Here is a 7,932-nt window from a genome sequence, read left to right on the forward strand (position 1 = left end):
AAAATAATTTCAAGGCTTTTAAAAAGTTTTGTAATCATTTCGGCGAATTGATCATGTCCAATCAATTCAATCCCAGTCAGTGAAGAATTCACATCCCTCTTTACCACAATCCAATGAAGTGCATATAATGTACTTCTAGATTACTTTCTTTCAGCACAAAGATGCTAAGGCTACCAGATTTCAGAGAGCTCCTTCGGATAGCTTTTCTCGTTCGGAAACGAGTAATATTTCCCTGTAGTGGGCATCGCCAAGGAGACTTATGTCCTCAGATGCGGTGAGCGGTATGTGGTGGGCAAGCCATACTAATTACTTGTACATTATTAGCTATGTAATGAATAATATATGATATTTTGAAAGTACATAGACATTTTAACGACATTTTGTCAACTTTAATATATTTTTTCAAGGGGATAAAGGAGAGTACATTATTTAATATTTTTTTATAAAATAACGAAAGAGAATACATTATTGACTAATTTGTTGTAAAATAACGAAGTAGGATACATTATTGACTAATTTGTTGTAAAATAATGACGGAGAATACATTATTGACTAATTTGTTGTAAAATAATGAAGGAGAATACATTATTGACTAATTTGTTGTGAAATAATGAAGGAGAATACATTATTGACTAATTTGTTTTAAAATAGTGAAGGAGAATACATTATTGACTAATTTGTTGTAAAATAATGAAGATGAATACATTATTGACTAATTTGTTGTAAAATAATTAATGAAGGAGAATACATTATAGATTAATTCGATCGTATAACATAAGTTATGTTTTTCCAAATGAAGAGAGCAGAGAACAAGGGGACTCAACAAAAAAATTACAACAAAGTAGTCAATAATGTATTCTCCTTCATTATTTTACAACAAATTATTCAATAACTCATAGCATCTTAACCGTACACTGTGTAAGTATCGCGAGCAGCTTTAGCAGCTTTATTCCCTGATTGAACGCGAACAGCAGAGGTGTCGAAAATGTTTGTAATCAGAAAAATAATAACTTTAACGTAAAAGCAAACACAATACCTTGTAGAGCAGATTAAATAGATGTGATAAAATGATGGAGAAAATTTTCGTTCATGACGTATAATCTTCACCATTTTGTTTTACTTCTGGTAATCATTTTTAAATTTGGGAAAAAACGGACACAGCTTATATAAACACCTAATATAAAATGTGAAAAATTACTACTAAATTCAGTCATCGACAGGTCATAAGTCTTGTGAATGCCGGGATCTCCATTAACTGTTCTCAAAAATATTTTTCCTTTCTGTTGAAATAAATGTCAATACTCACGTTATTTTTAGTGTCCTAGAAGAATGAACAATATAGTTTTTACCAGAAACTCTGGAACTTGGAATATAACAATGGAAGCTTTCAGGTAAAAACCCTGAATAAGGAAAACGAGTGGAGATGATTCCACTCCGTTTTGTAGTGGTTAGCGCATTCATCTTCCATTCTTGAGATCCTGGATTCAATTCGTAGCAGGGTGGACGTGAAATATTGATTTTAAAGGTTGTTCACGCTGCAATATTTCTTTGTTCCTAGACTGGCGCCTGAAGCGTTTGACTGATCACCTTACCTCCATGCGGTGAAACAAATGCGGTGCCTTATGCACCATTGGTGTGAAAAGGGATGATGATGATGATAATTTTTTTTCACAGCATTATTATTCATAGTCTTGGACTGTCACCTGAAACGTAATCATCTTAACTTCGTGTATTACAAATGATCGCCGGCTGCTGCGATTGAGGTACTTACCGATGCAGTGCCCTATTCATCACGTAAGGGAAACATGTTGATGATGAATTTAGAATACTATAAGGCAAATTTTAACCGATTAATCTAATTTTAAAAACAAAGTAGGAACTTAATGATTTTCAAAGTAACGGAATGTGGCAACCCTAAAATATTTCTATAAACGCCATATTAATTTAAAAACCGCATCGTCCCGCGCTGTCACACCGATATTCCATAGACGATTTTCCAACGAGCCTGGTACGGGAAAATAAACCTTTAGTTAGTTTATCATAAAGACTAAAATGGATCAAAGCCACATTTGAAATATTGCATTTCGAACACCCGCTAACGTCATATCTATGGTATTATGAGAAAAATTGAAATGCCATGACAATGGGCGATCGGTGAATGGGAAAAAATGGAAATAATTATATTGGTTTCGTTCTGAAAATTGAATTTGTGTCGGGATTGTAGTCTGTAGTCTGGAGGTTGCCGGATAAAAAAACATTATATGAAATGAAGCGGGCTAAATTAATTTCTCGATTGGGGTTTGATATTTGGTTTGAGTATGAGCAATGTTTGAAGTTTGAACGGTAGATAAGTCTTGTATTCTGCTGTCATTTTTAGGGGACATTTTAAAAGAATGACAGAGTTAAATGGTTTTTTATTATAAATGAGAATTAAATGTTTGAATGAATTGATGTTCATAAATAAACTATAAGTTTTACTTGTTTTAAAAACATTAAATTATTATTTAGTAATTAAGTAAAACTAATACAGATATATATTATCATCATCAATCCCTTTCCGCACCTAATGGTGCTTTGGGCACTGCATTGGTACACCAATTGCAGCATATCTTGATAATTTTTTGTTACGTGAAGGAAAGATGATCAGTGTTTCGCTTTAGGTACTAGTCCAGGGACTATGAAATATTTTAGTGTAAAAACACCCTTTTCAATAAATATCTCATGTCAACCATGTCGGGAATCGAACCCGAGAACTCTTGCATGGTAGGCTGAGTTTAATATTATACTAAGGCTTATTAATAGAAAGCCGGGTAAAAAATTCGATTACCCTGGCAATACTAACAAAATACGCGGCCTCCGTGGTGTAGTGGTCAAGACGCTTGACTCACAAACGGCAGGTTTCGGGTTCGATTCCCGCGAGAACACTAAAAAAATATGTGATTTTTTAAGCCTGGGTGTTCTGTGCTGTAATTCACCATTGTAATTGGGCCTGCTGGCCTGTTGTGGTGCAAAAAAAAAGTTTAAAAAAATGTCCGCCTTGTTTTATTTAATAAACTGACAGACGGTAAAAACATCGAATTCTTAAATAATCTCATTTGTGCATTCGCTACTTACCGACGATTATTAATCCCATCCTATTCCCTTTTAATCCCAGCAGTATTTTGACACTAAAAAACTACACAACACGGCGTAATTTAATTTAAATAGGCAGTTTTTTTAATTTTTTTTATTTATTCAGATAAAAAATAGAAGTTTACAATATTACTACTAAATACAATTTTTATATTAATTAAATACATATATTTACATTAACGTTTCCCATTACGTAAAAGAAAAAACAATTTTTGTGTGCATAGTGGGAAGTGACGTCTTACAATAGTTTGTTTATTTTATTTTTAATTATTAGTATTTTTAGGATAACAATTAAATTACAAAAAGGAATTTAAATAAACTGGGTATTTAATCTGCCACACAAAAAAGAACTATAAATGTAACTTATCACTTCTTCCTCAGACACCCCGACACAGATGATGTAGATACTGTTGTACTGTCCACGGTGTTTTTTTTTTGTTACGCATACCTTATATATTTTTTTATTTTTTGTCCTTGTTATATTATGCTTTCGCCAAATTTTGATTTAACGGAAAGTTTTGTGATTTTTTCGTCCAAACAGCGCAACGGCGGCCATTTGTGTTTTCTTTGGCGGGATTTCTAATTCCAAAGTTGAAATATTAATTCTGTCACCGGAGCGAGTGTTATGGGGCGATACGCCGCCCCTCGGGACTTCCTTTACGTTACATTGTAATAACATAATAGCTAGCGAATCTGGATAAGTTCCTATCCGCACCACGCCACGGAGAGTTCTTCGTGTATCATTTGACAGCCATAAATGGCGCTGAGAACAGTTAGATCCTTCTATATAGACGTATAGATTTACTTGATTTTCGATCAAATAACAATAATGTACTTATTATTATTTATTTATTTATAAATTTATTGCAAAAAATAATATACACACTAAATAACAGGGAATCTATATAAAACCAATTAATGTAAAATGAAAACGGAGTGTTCTCTGTTTATGATAGACTCCATCTAACATGGCACAGCCTGTTCTAAGATGGATATTTTCTATCTTTAGAGCGTAAGTAGTCCTATACTAATAAAACAATAACATAAAAAAGAAAAACTAAAACTACTTAATTGTAAATGCCTAACTAATCAAATGTAATAAATTAAAAATCATTATTATACAAATATAAAGTATTTTTATGTGCCAAGAATACATGTTACTTAAAAATAAATAGTATAATCAAACAAATATAAAGCAATGAAATACATAAAAATATAAATAATATGTGTACCAATTATATAAAGTACTACGTTTATTGATTTACATATTATATTTTTCAAAAAAATCTCTCGCTACACTATCTATATGTGAAGTTTTTTTTATTTTAAAATTTATTTTACATTTCGAGTCTTTTATATTTGGCAATAAATCATTACATTAAGGCATTTATTTTTTAACAATAATTTAAGTTTGTCCATATTTTTAAGTGGCCCTTTTACGCACTGTGTAACATTCACGATTTTGCCTATATTTAAACATCTTTATTCCTTTGATTCTTCCATTTATTGACGTTTGTGGAGTTAAAGAGCTGAAACCTTTATTGTTGCGGGTTAGATTCATATGGCTGAATTATTTCATTTACATACCAGGCGAAGCTTAAAAATATTTTTAAATTTATTTACTTCTTCTTGACCCAGGTGGATTTATCAACAATATTTTCAGTTTATCCAAATTTTTGTAGACAAGGACTGGATTCAACCCCCTTGGGTTAAAATTAATATAATACACCAGAGATGAAGAACATTTGAGAGAAGGGAATATTAAAGTCCAGGCATCCACATGGCTTCTCAAACGTCAACAGATGTAAGAATTGAAGGAATATAGATTTTCAAATATAGGCCGAATGGTGAATGTTACACAGTGTGTAAAGTGGCCACTTAAACCAGCCAATGACTGGTCATAATCCCTGTGGATGCCAAGACTTTTATATTCCCTTCTCTAAAATGTTCTTCATCTCTGTTGTATTATGTTAATTTATTTATTTGTATATAATATATTTATTACAAATTATTGTAACTACCAGGGGTGCTATTATGAATATTTTCAAGGAGGTAGAGAAAAAATTAATTTTGGGATTTTTTTTCATACGATTACACATTGCTTCATATATGGCCACACTGACGATTGAACGTAAGACTAATGTCATACTATGAAATGTCAATTAAAGAAAAAAATTGAAAACGGAAAAAAAATACGGTTAGGTTAATTCAACTAAATTTATTGTTTTGAGCAATGGTTCAGGTCGCAATAATGTTTCAAATGAAAATCATTATGTTTGGTTTCATGTGTTCGTATTTGTTTGGCGTTTAATCAACTTCAGTATGAAGCAAAGTGTAGTCGCTTGCTAAAAAACAAAAATCCAACAATTAACTACTCTCTAGGGGGTAGAGACGTTTCAGAAAATAACTCCTAGGCCCCGAATACAATGGGAAGTTAACATTGATCTTAATTTTTTCTACAAAGTAAAATTAAGTTTTCTGTATGAAAAGCAGAATATGCATACATTTTTTTATTCTAAACATGTTTAATTATAGGTTACCGACAAATATATTTTCTATGTTCATGCAAATATATTCATTTTGGTACACAAATATTGGTTTTTCTTTATAAACAGTCGAAGATAACTCTGTTAGCTTCCCATTGTAGTCGGGGCCCTGGGCCAGTATTACAATGGGCAGTCAACATTTATCTTCAATTTTATCCACAAATAAAAATTAAGGTTTCTTTATGAAAAATAAAACATGCATTTTATTTATTTTTTCTAAACATGTTCAATTACAGGTTACCGAAGAAGATACTTTAAATTTTCTAACAAAATATACACATTTTCGTTCATAAATATCAGTTTTACTTTATACCATTTCCATATTTACCTTCGTCCTTCCAAATATTATTTAGTGTCTATGATACACTACACTTTTCATAGTCTATGTGTCATTTTGAATTTCTCCAGATTTGGGCGGGATTTCATTATTTGCAAGGGGAAGAGGGGGGATGTGGAAATAATCACACACGGGCCAATGACAACGTTTAGATGACTTGTCAAGGAGTCGCCATTTTCTCTTTATTTAAATTCGTAACCTTTGAAATGAACGTCCGATTAAAGTGGTAGGGTGAACCACTTTAAAAAAATGGTCTTCCTGGGGAAAGGCAGTACGATAAATCAGCAGAGTAAATTACTGAAGTTACTTAAGTTTATTGCATTTGTGAAAATATTTAAACGAATTTCGTAATGTGTAAAAGTTATTTATTATTTAAGTAAATGTACCTCTCCTTTCTGGCTCACTCCACTCCTCCTAGAGATTTCGGTTATATAACAATAACAGTTACCGTTTCACAAATTACACTGTTTTGTAAAACGGTTTTGAAATAAACAGTTTGGAGCAGCCCAGCGTGTAAAAAATTCTGGTAAAAGCAGCTGCTGAAACAGTTTCAAATAAATTTAACTGTCACTTCTAACGAAACACTAGTAGATTAACACGGAAGATCTTCTAATGAAAAAAATAATACCTCATAGGTACTTCATAGTTAATTTAATGATAAATGTTAGTTAATAAACGTATTTTATACGTACATATATATGTTTGTGTGTAAAACAAGCCAAATGAAAAATAACGTCTCCAACCGAAAAGTCTCTAGACTTAGAGGTTAACTAAAATGAATTATAATGTATGGTGAATAAACGCTGTTTTGCAGCAAACACCCAATAATAATGAGCGCACTGTACATTAAAACACCAAATTCTCTGTATCTCAATCACATGTATTGCAAATTTTATTTTATTTTCTCTCCTATATTAATCATACAAATCCGTGCTTTAGATTCTCTCAATTTCTACTTTTTGCTGATGATGCAAAGATCTTTGCCAATGTCAACGATTTATTGCACTGTGAATATCCAAGAAGATCTTGATCGTCAAATTCAGTGGTCCCCAAGGCCCTGCTTAAAAATCAAAAACACTTTTAAAAAAATCGAACACACCTATAAAATTTATCATAGTGCTGTAATGACTGAAAATTAATCACTTTGCCATTTCCAACATCCCATCTATGTGAAACGGGGTTTTCTGCAGTGACAGCATTAGCAAGACACTTTGGGTGTCACAATCTCCTATAACCCCCAGATGGAACCACCTCGTTGCAATGAAGCAAGCTCAAGGTTCTCATTTATTTAGCATGAAATCAAAACACATAAAACTTCAACATTAAAACTTTTAAAGAAAATACATAAATGACCTTTAAGTAAATAAATCTGTAAGATATCATAATAACATTAAAATCCCGAAATTAAACTCTGAGCATTCTTAAAATTCTTTTCTCTATCTTGGAAAAAAAAACTTTCATCCTTCCGTTAAACCTTAAAAATATTGAAAATACCCATGCACCCAAAAGAAAATTAAAAAATATCTGAAACATAATAATCCTTCATTGTTATTATATATTTTTTCTTCATTTTTCCCACAAACCTTGTGTTTTCTCTATTATTATTTGTCACTATAACTTACGTACCACAGTTGTAAATTTTATTATTATATATTGTACACATATATTGTTATTTTTTTTTTTTTTTAAGAAAAAGAAATATTTGCGTTCTCATGATTTACCCAAATATTTAATTTTGATGGCCATTTTCAACGCCATTCATTTTTTTAAAAAAATCATTCAATGTGTCCCCCCTCCCTGCTCCAGTGGGCCACGGTAAAATTATGAAACGTTGACCGGTCCGCGGCGACAAAAAGGTTTGGGACCACTGGTCTAATTGATTACTGTAATAAAAATCAATTGTACTCGTGTTCCTAT

This window comes from Micrasema longulum, unplaced genomic scaffold, assembly GCF_059751315.1.
Source record: "Micrasema longulum isolate JH-2025_06_02 unplaced genomic scaffold, ASM5975131v1 h1tg001643l, whole genome shotgun sequence".
NCBI classification, from domain to species: domain Eukaryota; kingdom Metazoa; phylum Arthropoda; class Insecta; order Trichoptera; family Brachycentridae; genus Micrasema; species Micrasema longulum.